The sequence below is a fragment of the Solanum verrucosum genome, unplaced genomic scaffold (genome assembly GCF_900185275.1).
Source record: "Solanum verrucosum unplaced genomic scaffold, falcon-dt-bn FXZP01000102.1, whole genome shotgun sequence".
In the NCBI taxonomy this organism is placed as follows: domain Eukaryota; kingdom Viridiplantae; phylum Streptophyta; class Magnoliopsida; order Solanales; family Solanaceae; genus Solanum; species Solanum verrucosum.
The window spans coordinates 2,963,601-2,979,077 of NW_026019930.1; the positions used below are offsets into that span (position 1 = coordinate 2,963,601).

The following is a 15,477-nucleotide window of genomic DNA, read 5'->3' on the forward strand; positions in this document are numbered from 1 at the left end:
CAGGAGGGTCCTTGCTACACTACGTCCCATTATTCAGGAGGGTCCTTGCTACACTACGTCCCATTATTCAGGAGGGTCCTTGCTATACTACATCCCATTATTCAGGAGGGTCCTTGCTACACTACGTCCCATTATTCAGGAGGGTCCTTGCTATACTACGTCCCATTATTCAGGAGGGTCCTTGCTACACTACGTCCCATTATTCAGGAGGGTCCTTGCTACACTACGTCCCATTATTCAGGAGGGTCCTTGCTATACTACGTCCCATTATTCAGGAGGGTCCTTGCTACACTACGTCCCATTATTCAGGAGGGTCCTTGCTACACTATGTTCCATAGACTAATAAGACAAACAAACACTTACCCAATATGGACTATAATTCGTGTGCAATGTTGCCATTTAGCTCTTCGTAGACTAAATTGAACATCCAGGTTTTTGGATCTTTGATCTCGAAATAACTTGTGCCCCTGCTTCAACAAAGAAAATTTGTGAGTTTAAAAACGTGGTGGTTGGTTTGTGGTTCTGCCCTTTGACAAGGATTGCTCCAGTACTCATCGTGGTTTACTTTTTCCAAATGCCCAGTGCTCGTTATTGATTGATTGTATTTCCACCCAAATTTGCTCATTTTGAGGGACTTAAATCCAATTTTTGCCTTTATGTCATAACACTCATTGTTTACCCTTCATCAAATCATGGACTTCTTCTGAATCCAAAACTTGCCGACAGATGATAACTCATTGGCCTGATGCTTTGCATTGAACAACTTTAGAGTTGGTAACAAGTCTTGGAATCCTTTCTTACTTTCTTGACATTAACTCGACTCAATGACATATGAAACAAAGCGATGAAAAGTGAAAGAAAAATATATACTACACGAGAATAACAGAAAATGATTCAATGAAGACTCTCTTTTAGAAAGAGAAAGAAAGAAAAACTTATCTGAGTGTGGTAGCCGACTCTACTGATCATGACATGCAATTTGAATTGATTACCCGATTTGTCCATCCAATCTATTTATCAACCATTATTGATCATCTAATCTTGATGTGGAGTTCCAATTATTTGACGAAGTCAAACTAATTTCAAACTCTTATTCGCCTTATGATGTCCACGAGGGTTTTTGCCACTAAAACTCTTTCACTTTGAATCCTTCAACTCACATTCGCCTCATGGTGCCCGTTAGGGTTTTCACTAATAAAACTCTCTCATTTTATTTCTCTCAACTCACATTCGCCTTATGATGCCCAGTTAGGGTTTTCACCAATAAGACTCTCTCTTTTTTTTTTTTTTCTTTTTTTTTTACAGCTCACTTTCGCCTTATGATGCCGAGTTAGGGTTTTCACCAATAAAACTCTCTCATTTTTTTTCTCTCAACTCACATTCGTCTTATGATGCCCAGTTAGGGTTTTCACCAATAAACTTTTTTTTTTTTTTTTTTTTCACAGCTCACTTTCGCCTTATGATGCCGAGTTAGGGTTTTCACCAATAAGACTCTCTCATTTTTGTTTCTCTCAACTCACATTCGCCTTATGATGCCCAGTTAGGGTTTTCACCAATAAGACTCTTTTTTTTTCTCTCAACTCATTCGCCTTATGATGCCCAGTTAGGGTTTTCACCAATAAGACTCTCTCATGGTTTCATCATTTGTACCCTTAACATACTTACTCTTGACATTCAAAGGTTGATCCAAAGGGTCTTTGATTCACAACTTTTATACAAGGTTAGAAAGAAATGACAAGATGAAGCTCAAATACGACTTTAAATGATGGGATGACTTTAGCTTTGGGATAGGAAAAAAAAAAAAATGACTTTGCCCCAGTTTTTTACAAATATGGAATTTTGGATTTTTTATTTGGTTAGACCGAACCCATACAGGGTTGCCTACGTATCTTATCGAAACAAGAATCAGGTCAAACGTAGTTCATGTGATTGATTTTTTCTTTTTTTTTTTTTTTTTTTTTTTTTTTTTTTTATTTTTTTTGGAAGAGCCAAGAAGCAGAAGAACCAAGGAAGTAAATTAACTCTCAACAAGGGTGACAACATATGAATTAATACTTAGACACAGAACCAAGAATTTCCATTACATCAACCTTTGAAATGTCAAGTCCAAACATAAGGGTTTCTAATACCGAAAAATCACATCATATATAATATCTCTTCACAGCATCAGCATTGATGACCATTTCTGTCATTTTGCCTTCTATATCTGCTAAGTAAAGAGCACCATTGGATAATACCTTCTTTACAATGAATGGTCCTTTCCAATTGGAGAAAATTTGCCTTTGACTTCAGCCTGGTGTGGCAGAATACGTCTCAACACTAATTGACCCTCTTCGAAACGTCTGGGACGCACCTTTTTGTTGTATGCTCGTGCCATTCTTTTCTGGTACAATTGTCCATGGCATACTGATGTCAATCGCTTCTCATCAATCAAACTTAATTGCTCCAAGCGTGTTCTGATCCACTCATCATCATCAATTTCAGCCTCTACAACAATCGCAGGGATGGAATCTCAACCTCTGCAGGTATAACTGCCTCAGTCCCATATACCAGCGAATAGGGGGTGGCACCCACTGACGTACGAACTGTAGTGCGATAACCCAACAAAGCAAAAGGCAACTTTTCATGCCATTGTCAGAACTTTGCACCATTTTACGAAGTATCTTTTTATATTTTTGTTGGCAGCTTCTACAGCCCCATTTGCTTTTGGGCGATAAGGAGTCGAATTTCGATGTTCAATCTTAAATTGACGGCATACCTCTTGCATTAAGTGACTGTTTAGATTTGCAGCATTATCGGTAATAATTGCCTTTGGAATACCAAATCGACAGATGATGTTGAAATGAATGAAATCCACCACGACCTTCTTGGTCACTGACTTGAAAGTTACTGTTTCCACCCACTTTGTAAAGTAATCAATGGCCACCAGGATGAACCTTGACCATTCGACACTTTTGGTTCTATTGGTCCAATCACATCCATTCCTCATGCCACGAAAAGCCATGGAGCAGACATCGCATGCAACTCGGAGGGAGGAGAATGTATCAAATCACCGTGTTATTGACATTCATGACACTTACGAACAAATCGTATAGAATCCCGCTCCATGGTGAGCCAATAATCACCTGCTCGAAGTATCTTCTTTGCCAGAACATATCCATTCATGTGAGGTCCACAAACTCCTGAGTGTACTTCAATCATGATTGTTGAAGCCTCTTTAGCATTTACACATCTTAGAAGACCCAATCAGGTGTTTTCTTGTATAATACTCCTCCGCTTAAGAAAAAACCGCTAGCTAGTCGCCGGATAGTTCTTTTTTGATTACTAGTGGCATTAGTAGGACATTCTCCGGACTGAAGATATGTTTTAATATCATGGAACCAAGGTTTACCATCAAATTCTTCCTCCACCAAGTTGCAATAAGCATGTTGATCACGAATTGTATGTACAAAGGGTCGATATGAGCTTCGTCAGGATGTTGGAGCATCGAAGATAAAGTTGCCAATGCATCAACAATCTCATTATGAACTCTAGGAATGTGTCTAAACTTTATTGACACAAACTGTTGACAAAGATCTTGTAAACAATGTTGATATGGTATGAGTTTTGGGTCACGAGTCTCCCATTCTCCTTGGATTTGATGGACCAGTAAGTCTGAGTCTCCTAGCACTAGCAACTTTTGGATGCCCATGTCAGCAGCTAACCTCAAACCCAAGATGGCAAGCCTCATACTCTGACATATTATTGGTACAATAGAATCTAAGTTGGGCTGTTATAGGGAAATATTCCCCTGATTCAGACATAAGAACTGCTCTTATCCCAACTCCCTTCTTGTTAGCAGCACCGTCAAAGAACAACTTCCATCTTGATCATTATTATGAATAACTTCATCGATACATGATACCTCTTCGTCTGGGAAAGTAGGTCTTAAGTGGTTCATATTCATCATCAATAGGGTTCTCTGCCAAATGATCTGCCAAGGCTTGAGCCTTCATTGCGGTCCGCGTCACATAGATAATGTCAAACTCTGTGAGTTAATATTTGCCATTTCGCAAGCCTGCCCGTGGGCATGGGCTTTTGAAAAATGTATTTTAACGGATCCATACGAGAAATGAGATAAGTAGTATAAGATGAAAGATAGTGCTTCAACTTCTGTGCTACCCAAGTTAGGGCACAACACGTTTTTCGAGAAGGGTGTACTTCGATTCATAAACGGTAAATTTCTTGCTGAGGTAATAAATGGCCTGCTCTTTCTTCCCAGTGCCATCATGCTGACCCAATACACATCCAAAAGAATTATCCAGTACTGACATATATAATATCAATGGTCTGCCCGGCTCGGGAGGAACCAACACAGGGGGATTCGATAAGTAATTCTTAATCCTTTCAAAAGCCTCTCGACATTCTTCGGTCCACTCGACTGTGGCATTCTTTTTTAACAACTTAAAAATGGGCTCGCAAGTTGTTGTGAGTTGAGCAATGAATCTACTGATGTAGTTTAACCTTCCTAGAAGGCTCATAACCTCAGTTTTATTCTTTGGAGGTGGCAGTTCTGAATGGCTTTTATTTTTGAAGGATCTAACTCGATACCTCGTCGACTGACTATAAACCCAAAAGCTTTCCTGACGGTACTCCAAATACACATTTTGCAGGATTAAGCTTGAGATTATACCTGCGAAGCCTTTCGAAGAATCTTCTTAAGTCTTGCACATGATTTGACTGTTTTTTTGATTTAATGATCACATCATCCACATAAACTTCGATTTCTTTATGCATCATATCATGAAACATGGTTGTCATTGCCCTCATATAAGTTGCTCCCGCATTTTTTAACCCAAATGGCATGACTCGATAACAATATGTACCCCATGGTGTGATAAAAGACTTTTTCTGCGTCTTCATCATCCATAATAATCTGATGATAACCCGCATAGCAATCCACAAAAGATGCAATCTCATGTTTAGCACAATTGTCCAACAAAATATGGATGTTGGGCAAAGGAAAGTCATCTTTTGGACTTGCTTTGTTCAAATCACGATAATCAACACACATTCGAACTTTGCCGTCTTTCTTAGGGACAGGTACGATGTTGGCTAACCAAGAAGGATATTGAGCGACTCGAATGACTTTGGCCTCAAGTTGCTTTGTGATTTCCTCTTTAATTATTACACTCATGTCAGTTTTAAGTTTTCTCAACTTTTGCTTTACTGGAGGGAACTTAGGATCAATCGGCAACTTGTGAACCACCATGTCAGTGCTTAATCCAGGCATGTCATCATAAGATGACGCAAAAACATCCTTGTAATCAAACAGAGCCTGGATTATATCCTCCTTTTGATGTCGAGCATGTACGCTTATCTTAGTCTCTTTAATATTTTCATGATCCCCTAAATTTATCGTCTCAGTTTCACTCATATTTGGGTTTGATTTATTCTCAAAAGATTTGAAATCCCTGCTTACTTCTTCAAATACTTCGTCTTCATCATATTCGATTTCTTGACTTAGTATTTCAGGATTAGGTCGAAGATTAGATTGGATTTTAAGATCCGGTGAAAATTCTGCATGCATGTCATATCACTAGAATCGGCATAGAAAGAACTGTATAGAAGAAAACAAAATAAATATATTAGACTGAAATAAAAACACAATTACATCCTATTGAAAAGGAAAATAGAGAGTTTGAAATAAAACGACGAGACAAAATCCGAAAACAACCCTTGAATAAATCGGATGACAAAAAGAAAAACAAGACAGACTACCAAGACTCATTCTTAGTGGGGAGAGGAGTGGCCTCCCAATTGTTCAGCTGGACATCAGGACCAATGAATTGCACATCTCTGTCGCTAGTGCCTTCTCCGAGTTCAACATATCAGCCTCGACAAATAAATCTTGAAAATAATTGATCAATTCTTCGTGAACCTCCAGCACTGGCTCTGGGAGTGTGACTCAGAAGATTCTGTTGTGCGGGCTTTGAGGAAAGATTTGTATATGGGTGGTATAGGCTTGGTAAGTGACCATACATCTTCTTCTGCTTTTTGGCTTTCATTTTGTCCTCGACTCTAGGCTTGTATCCTAAGCCAAAAGTACCAAGACTCTTTCGTGGACTCACCGGATAAGCTCTCCCTTGCAAGAAGATCCCCAAGCCTTTACCTGGTTCAAAACCATGCTTCAGCATTTCATTTACCATCATCACGGATGCCATGGGCAGTTGTGGTTTTGAAATGAGATTCCCCTCGAGGATATGCTCAACAACCACTACCTCAAAAGCTTGATAAACCATGCCTCATTATCATTATTGCCTTGATAAAAGGGAGGGAAGAGTCTTTGTAGACTGACAGATCCCCCTCACCATGAACAATCACTTCTTGTCGATCGTATTCAAACTTAATCATTTGATGCAACGTAGAGGGACTGCCCCAGCTCTATGCACCCATGGTCTTCCCAACAATAGATTGTAGGATGCATTATATTCAGCACTTGAAAATTCACGGTGAAATCGACAGGCCCTATTTTTAGTATGAGCTCTATCTCCCCAATGGCATCTGTTTTGGTCCCATCAAAAGCCCTAACACATACGTTGTTGGTCGTACCCTTTCAACATTAACATTCAATTTTTGTAGAGTTGACAAGGGACAAATATTTGCCCCAGACCCTCCGTCAATTAGAACTCGAGTGACATATGAAAGCTCACACTTTACAGTTATATGGAGGCCTTGGTTATGTCCCGTACCTTCCACTGGTAGTTCATCATCTGAAAAGGTGATGCGGTTTACCTCAAAGATTCTCCCAGCAATCTTCTCTAATTGACTCACTGTAACTTCATTAGGAACATGTGCTTCATTCAGAATCTTCATTACAGCTTTACGATGTTCATCTGAATGTATTAACAATGACAACAAAGAGATTTGGGCTGGAGTTTTCCTTAACTGTTCCACAATGGAGTAGTCTGACAATTTCATCTTTCTTAAGAACTCCTCTGCCTCCCCTTCAGTGACTGGACTTTTAACTTGCATTTGGTCATTTTTATTTTTCCTTAATTCAGTCGGGGCATAGCATCTTCCCGAACGAGTCATTCCTCCTATTTCATCTACTTCTTCATTGATTTCTTTCCCCTGTATGTCACGACGGTAGGCTCATAATTCCAAGGGACAGCCTTGGGATTAGTCATTGGAAGTTGGGACACTGGCCTAATGATCACAGGTGGAATATAGGCTCCTTGCACGATCAAGATAGGCTTGTCTGGCCCTCTTGGAACAACCAATCTTGCCTCTCTCTGACTTGCCCAAACATCTTCAAGTGCTCCTTTTACAGTTAGGATGGGTGCGCTTGATGGGGTCAACTTTTCAGACGTACTTTCCGCCCCTGAAGGCATCATTTTTGTTAAGTCAACGACATTTGCTGAACTTTCCATGCCAGTTTCAACCTTAAGGATTGGCTTGTATGGGACTGCAACTTCTTCGTGGTCATTCATCATCTCTAACATGTTTGTTTCAGTATGTCTGGGCAGTGGATTTTGATTGATGTTCGGTCCATTTGGGCTTTCAACTATAATTCGACGAGTATCGATCAAATCTTGAATTGCCTTTTTCAAGTACCAGCATCTTTCTATGTTGTGCCCTGGGGCATCAGAACAATATGCGCAGTGTTGGGAATAATCAAGATTTCTCGGAGGAGGATTCGACATCTTTCTTTCAATAGGACTCAAAACATTCAACGTTCTTAATTTTTGAAACAAGCTAGCATATGATTCTCCAATAGGGGTGAACTCATCCTTAGCTCCATTTCCCTTCTTGTATTCTTTTCTAGGACGAAAAGGAATTCTAGTTGTATTTTGGTGAATTTGTGGGGGTGATGGATGATTTTGAGGAAGTGGTGCACGCCATTGCGGATAAGAAGGGGGAACAATTGGTTGTGCGCTAAAAATGGGATATTGAGGATATGGGACAGGATATTGTGGAATTTGGGGAGGAAAGTAATGTTGTGTATGATTATCTTGGGCATAAGTTCGAGGTGCTGATACAACGGTGGCTACATCTTCCCTTCTTTTCTTCCCTCCAATATTTCCAGAACCATTTTGAAGTGCTTGTGTTGTGGCTTTTAAAGCAGCTTGGCTTACGATCTTCCCAGACTTGATGCCATTTTCCACCATTTCCCCAACCTTGATAACTTCGACGAATGTCTTCCCGACGGCAGAAAGCAAGTAATGAAAGTAATCAGGTTCTTGGGCTTGGAGAAAAACGTCAATCATCTCTGACTCCTTCATTGGTGGTTTAACCCTAGCAGCTTGCTCCCTCCATTTAACGGCATATTCACGAAAATTTTCTGTGGTCTTTTTCCTCATGTTAGCAAGTGAGGAGCGGTCTGGCACAATATCGATATTATATTGGAATTGTTGCACAAAACATCGAGCCAAATCATCCCACGTATGCCAGTTGGCTATATCCTGATCTATGAGCCATTCAGACGCAATTCCCACTAGGCTTTCCCCAAAATAGGCCATGAGCAACTCTTCTTTGCCCTCGACACCTCTCAATTGATTGCAATATCTCTTCAAATGAGCTATGGGGTCTCCGTGACCATCATATTTCTCAAACTTCGGGGTTTTAAAACCAGTAGGCAAATGGACGTGGGGAAACATGCACAAATCACTGAATGAGATGCTTTTGTGGCCCCCTAGTCCTTGCATATCTCTTATACTCTGTTCCAAACTCTTCATTTTCTTAGCCATTTCTTCATGCTCCTCATTCTTAATTGTTTTCTCAATTTTGAAAGGGGAACTATATTGATGAGTCTGGGGATAAGAACTTGGAATTTTAAGGGCCTCTTCAGGGGTGTAGCCATGGTCATGAAGAACTTGGAATGAAGGATCATTGTTAGATTTGGGCACCACTGTTGGATTTGAAGTGCTATTAGTCGGCGCAGTTGGCACAAATAGCGGGTTACTCATCATAGGAGTATTCAAGGGACGCACTGTAGAAGTTTCAGCGACGTTCGATGTGTTAGTGTAGGGGCCGAATCCAGGTGGATAAATTGGATCATTGGTTGATACTTGGATAGGGAATGGCATATTCGCATTCAGGTATTCCCGAATCGAAGATGGAGGAGCTTGCCCATTCATCCAAGCTTCATACATTTCGGCCATTTGTTGTCGCAACATTTTTACCTCTTCCACAGACACCGATTCTTGTGCAACTATTTGGACGTCGTCATTTCCCGACTCTGTTCCCTCCTTGCGCGTCATCTTCCCTTTCCCTTTTGATCTGGTGTTGTATTGATGAGATGCCAGCTCTAATCACAAACCAACCACCTTAAACTCTTTCTCTCTTTTTTTCTTTTTCTCTTTTCTTTTACAAAAAAAAAACATGTTAGGGTTTAGTGTTTTGCAAACGATAATCACACGTTGTATGTTATGCACCTAAATTATTTATGTTTCTAAAATGAGTTTCGGAAGGCTTTCATGTTTCATCCCGGCTTTAAACGACTTGATTATGTCTCTTAGTCTTATATTTTACTTATTTGAATAATTTTGAAACGCATTTCGATCGAACCCGTTGAGGGTTGCCTACGTATCATGTTGAACATGAATCAGATCATTACGTAGTTCGTGAAAGATAATAATTTTTTTTTCTTTAAAATAATAAATGTACATGAGTTGACCAAAAGTAAATCATTTTCATTCATTTTCAAATATTCTTAACACAATGATTTGAATAAAACATGAGAATAGAAATAGCTAAGACTAAGATAGACTCAAAATGATTAACGAAAATATAAATAAATAAAAGCAACAACTAATAACTAAGAAAAGAAAATAGACTCGGAAAGAAACTAAATCCTCAGATCTCAATCATCCCCAAGACCCTTATAAATCCTAGCCAAGGCCTTTGGTAGATGTGGAGCAAGAACACGTGCCTGGCGGCCCAACCTCTCATCATTCTGGTGGAGATAACCAGCATAAACATCATTAAGTGCATCCCTGAGTTGAAGAACTCGATCTCTGGCTTCATTCATATTGTCATAACAATTCTGTAACCAATGTCGAGTAGTATTGACTTCATGCGTCAAATTCTCCCTCTGTTCTTGGAGCTCTTCAATTTGAAGGTGGAGTGCATCTCGCTCGGCTATCCTTTGACCTCTCTCAATTTCACATTCTGCCTGATATACACTAAAACGCCTTGCTATTTCCCTTTCCCGTTCCATAGAAGCCTTAACTTGATTCTGGAGTTTAGACTGTGTGCAGATAAGCTGGGCCTTTTCTTTTCTATACTCCTCCTCTTGTTGCTCCATAGCGCCTGTGACAATGCCCAAGACTTCTTGTAAGGTCAGAATGGTAGAACGATGTTTTCTAACTCTCACTTCAAATATAGCATCACGTTGGGCCAACTCCTCTTTAGCATTCTTCAAGTCATTACTCAGGACATCCAGAGTAGATCTATAGCTTCTTTCAACTTCGAGGCGAGCTTGCTTAATCTTAACCTCAATTTCTGCTTCTCGATCTACAGGTCCTTTCACCGATCCTTCTGGCAATACCTTAGGAGGGGGTTGATCATGAACCCATTCTAAGTATGCTTGGTCCACCTCACCCCTGGTGCGATCCTCCACCCTATCGTGGGGACTTGAGAGCATGCATCCCCCCAAATCTTGAATATCTCTGATTTCCTTAAAGGAATCTCGGGATGAAACTCATACATGAATTCCCGCATATCTTCATTAGGTGGTAAAAACTGGCGTCGACCAAGTTGTCGCATAACTCTAAGTGGCATGTAAGGTTGGACACCTCGAAGGCCCATTAGGACGATGAACGATCGAAATGTAGACATGTATATCACCTCGGCTGATGGAAACCAATGATAATTCCACACAATCTTGTCAGCAGTCAGATTATTGAGGTATTTCTTCCAAGCCTCAATACCCTTCGGAAAACTATGATCTTTGATTCTTCCCTCGTGACCCCCAATGTAATCATTCCATTCTACTTTGAAGTCCACTACATAAGGGTGATGACGAATGTGCTCAATCATCCATAGTTGTAGTAACATATTGCATCCCTCAAAGTAATCTCCTCCATTCTTGCAAATTGTCAAAGCGCGGTAGATGTCTGCTAGAATCATGGGTACGAGGGTGATATTAGGCTTTTTCTCAAAAGCTGTAATGACTGCAGCCAAATTTATATTGATCTTTCCTCCCTTTTTCGGAAACACCATGATCCCCAAAAAAGCTACTGTGAAGGCGTCATAACTGTGTGCTTCCCAGGTCAAACGACACCCGTTATTACGAAGTTTCTTTCCATATAACTCGAACCCATCCTTTCGCCCATATCTTTTGTACAAAATTCTAATGGAACCCATCCGTTATCAAGGCAACCACCTGTTTCATTCTCATTTATGTGCAATAACTCAAAAAACCTCCTACCACTGATATGTTTTGGTATCATAGGTTCTCCTTCGTGAAGATTTTTACCCCTTCCTATGAATGCGCCTATCTCCTCTAGTGTGGGAGTGAGTTCAAAGTCAGAAAAGTGGAATATATTTTTTATTGGATCCCAAAAATGAACTAGTGCTTCTATCAAATCCCGTCGCGGCTCAACATACAAAAGGCTTCGCAGAAATCCCAAGCGTTTGAACACCACTCATTTCCCATGATTCGTCATATTTCATACCATGCCTTCAAAAGTGTCGGAGCCTTATCTAATATCATGACGCGAGGTGATTGATCCTCCCTTGGCCTCTTATCTCCCTTTCCATATGGATTCATATTTTCCTATATTACGATAATGACAAATTAGGACTTAATAAAACACATTTTTATTTTTTTATAAAATTAAAAATAAAGTAAAAATATTGTATACAATAGTAAAAACATGATTGGATACTAAGGAAAACAAATCATCACATTTTATTTATTTTAAAATAAAAATAAAAATAAAAATTTCCTATTAAATAATCTGAGTAAAGTTGAAAGGAGAAAAATATAAATTTCTTTTTTTTTTCTAAATAATTATTATTATAAGAAGAGTGAAAAAAAACACATAAGAAAAATAAGCACTCAACCTTTTTGTTGTAGTTTGAACCCCTCTTATTAGATAATCCTGCTAGACTTTTAACAAAAAATAAATAGTATAGTTGGTTTTATTTTATTTTTTCTTAATTTATCTTTACCCCCTTAAAAAAATAAAAATGACAGTAATAATAACTAAAAAAAATAATAATCTTATATTTATGAAAGAAGTACAAATTTTGACAAAGTAAAAGTGTTTAATAAAAGAAGGACACTATGGCCTTTGTATTTTTAGAATTTTCCTTCTTTTTTTTTTTTTAATTAATTCATCCAAAGCCGGTCGACATTTTGTATAGCCTTCCTAATAGTGCAACAAGTAGAACAAAAAAATGTACATGATGGTCTTAAGTGGGGGTACCTGTCCTAGAAGGACTCGACCCTTGTGTCGAGCCCTATTAGTTTACAAATATGCATGATGCAGATAAATCGAATCTTATTAGGAATAATCATCGCTGAGACTTATTTTACTAAGTTAGCAACCTAATGGAATGAGTGTCTAGACTGGTTGTAAAACGAGTGGACTACTCGAGTCGGGAAGGGATAGCTTACCGGTAGCAGGGCTTTCCGGCCTCACTATTAGTCCTTCCCATCTTAAGACATGTGTTACTATAGAATCCTTCCCAGGAGCGTTGCCGCGTCTCTGGTATCTCATGGCTCGGGAGCGTAATCGCATCTCCGAATAAAGTATCTCAGAAGACTCAGATGGGTTCGCGAGGAGAGACAAATATATAACAATTCACATAATATCAAAGCGATAAACAAGTAGCAAATAACACATTATACTAACAACACAATATCCAAAAAGAATAATAATAAAAATAAAGATCAAAGCCATACACAAGTCAATATTTTGAAGCTCGAATTCTGGTTATCCCCAGCGGGAGTCGCCATCTGTCACACCCCTATTTTTCCCCCAAACGAAGTGTTTGAAAAATAGAGTTTCTCCAATTAAAGTGACATTTTGAAAAGGGATTATTTTTATTTCAGAGTCGCCACTTGGAATCGAGTTTTGGTGTTCCAAGTCACCTAATTTTTACCCCTAATCAAAAAGAAGTTGACTCTAATTTTTAATGGTCTGCGAACTAGAAATATGGATAAGAAATTCTATTGACCAAGGGGAAGGTGTAAGGCACCCCTCGAGTCCCGTGTTTCTAGCACAGTTGTTTCATTGACTTATATCTTGTCTTGACTTAGTTTTTGGATATAGTATACTTATCAGCTATACATTTACTTATGTCCCACCTTCTTTGATTTATTGTAACTATCTTGTTTAGATTTTTTAGAGTCCGGAGAATTTTAGTATTGTCGTTTTAGTGGGAGTCGATATTTGAATTATAATAGAAGGTAAACTTCTACGGGATTTAGGATTAATTTTAGAAAAAGAAAATGTTAAAGAGGTTGAAACCAATTTCTTGAAATTTTTCTTTTTCTTATTTTTCTTCTATTTTTTTTTGCACGTTACTTTTTGTAGTTTTTACTTTCATTCATTTTATTTTTTTTTAACATTCTGTTTCTTCTTACTTTTATTTTATTTTTATTTGATTTTTGTCTAACAAAATATTTCTTTTTCTAATTTTCTTCTATTTATTTTTTGCACGTTATTATTTTTTTGTAGTTTTTACTTTTTTTTTTTCTTTACATTCTTCTTCTTCTTACTTTTTTTTTATTTGTTGTTTTTATCTAACAAAAATGTTTTTCTTCTTTTTTATTTAAATAATTTTTTGGCTAAGTTTTGTTTTCCCCTTTTTTATTTTTTACCTTTTCTTTATTTTTTGCTCTTTATAACTTTTCATCTTTTGTTTCTTCTGTTTTTGTTTTAAATGTTTATTTATTTTATTCTAACTTTCTTTTTAATGATCTATTCCTCTTCTTTTTTTTATTATCTTCATCTTTCCATTCTGCACTATTTTGTTTTATTATTATACTTTTCTCTGCTCACGTTTTCTTTTTTTATTTTTTGTATAATATTTTTTAATTAATTTTTTCCTTTAAACTAATTGAGAGAAAAATAATACACGCAGTGATATAATAATTTTTCTTCACCAAATGATGATAGTGTGAAATTACTAATAAAAGAACTATCTCACGTTGATGAATTAATGACTCACTTAAATGAACTAATGTTCATCTCCTCCATTTTTAATATTTCGGATACGATAAAAATTATTCTAATAATTAATTGTCTCCATAAGTATGGCAATATTATTTATTTATTAAACTCCAGAAACTCTAAATGATAACTACTACAGAATCTCTAACCAATTTACACGTAATTAAATTAAAGTCATAAACGAAGTTGTCAATTTGTACCATCAAATAAATGTACATAAACATGTTGAAATAAAACTAGGAGTAAACAACAACCATCTTTGGATCAAATTAGTTGATTAAATTAACGTCAGGTGTAAAAATAATTCGATGAGCAAATTTAAACAGTAACAATTCATGCAATCAACAATATGATATGCGTCATAAAATAGTGGCATATAACAATACATGTAATTTTAAGGACTTCATAACATCATAATCGAATTCAGAACAATTATTTCATTGAACTATATAAGGGATTAGAATTACCTTTTCGTAAAACTTAATTCCAACAAAAGAAACCGCTACAATCTACTGATTTCTAAAGTTAATTATAATTAACTTTAAGGAGCCACGAACTTGAATCCACGAACAAAAATCTATCTGACTTAAAGTGTATATGCTTTTTTTTTGTGTGCACTCTATTCCATATAACTGATGATGGTGATCTCTATCTCCCCCTTTTGTACGTTTGTGTTCTTATATATATAGGATAGGTTTTTTGCTTTTTTGCCAATTTTCTTGGTACGTGTGTGTGTGGGTCTCCTTTTGTTATTGACTTTTTCTTCCTTTAGTCATGTGAAGTGGGAGTGTAGAGAATTGTGGGAAAGTGGGAGTGTGGGGGTGTATGGTATTGTTGTTGTTTATTTATTTATTTATTTTAAAAAGCAGCAAACTGTTTTTGCTCTTCTTTTCCTTACGTGTAGTATGTTTTTGGGTAGGTATAGGAGTGGGGTAGGTTTGTTAGATTAATTAGGTTATTTTTTATTTACTTTTTAGTTTTAGTTTTATTTTAATCTTAAAAGAATAGCATATCAACTAATTATTTAAAATTAATAAAAATCTAAGAAAAAGTCAACTAGCTATAAGATAAGATCAATTAAATAATACTAGCTTATTTATAAAAACTTAATTTCAAATATAGTTTTTTTTTTTGTAATCTTTCATTTCTTTTTAAACAATTGACAATAAAACTTATCTTAAAAAGTGATTCTATTTTGTTGTTTGCAAATCTTTTAAAAATAAGCTTAATAAAATAAGATAACAGTCAAAATATTTAATTTATATTTATAAAAATATTTTAGCTCTAAAAATGGTATAAAATTTTAAGC

The 15,477-nt window shown here is 37.1% G+C and overlaps 1 protein-coding gene and 1 pseudogene across 1 annotated transcript in view; one reads left to right on the forward strand and one right to left on the reverse strand.

Moving 5' to 3' along the window:
* The window catches only part of LOC125828680 (uncharacterized), a 111,758-nt gene that overhangs the window by 20,932 nt on the left and 75,349 nt on the right, over nt 1-15,477 (forward strand). The gene's annotated exons all lie outside the window — the stretch shown is intronic.
* LOC125828514 (uncharacterized) lies at nt 2,142-7,472 on the reverse strand (annotated as a pseudogene).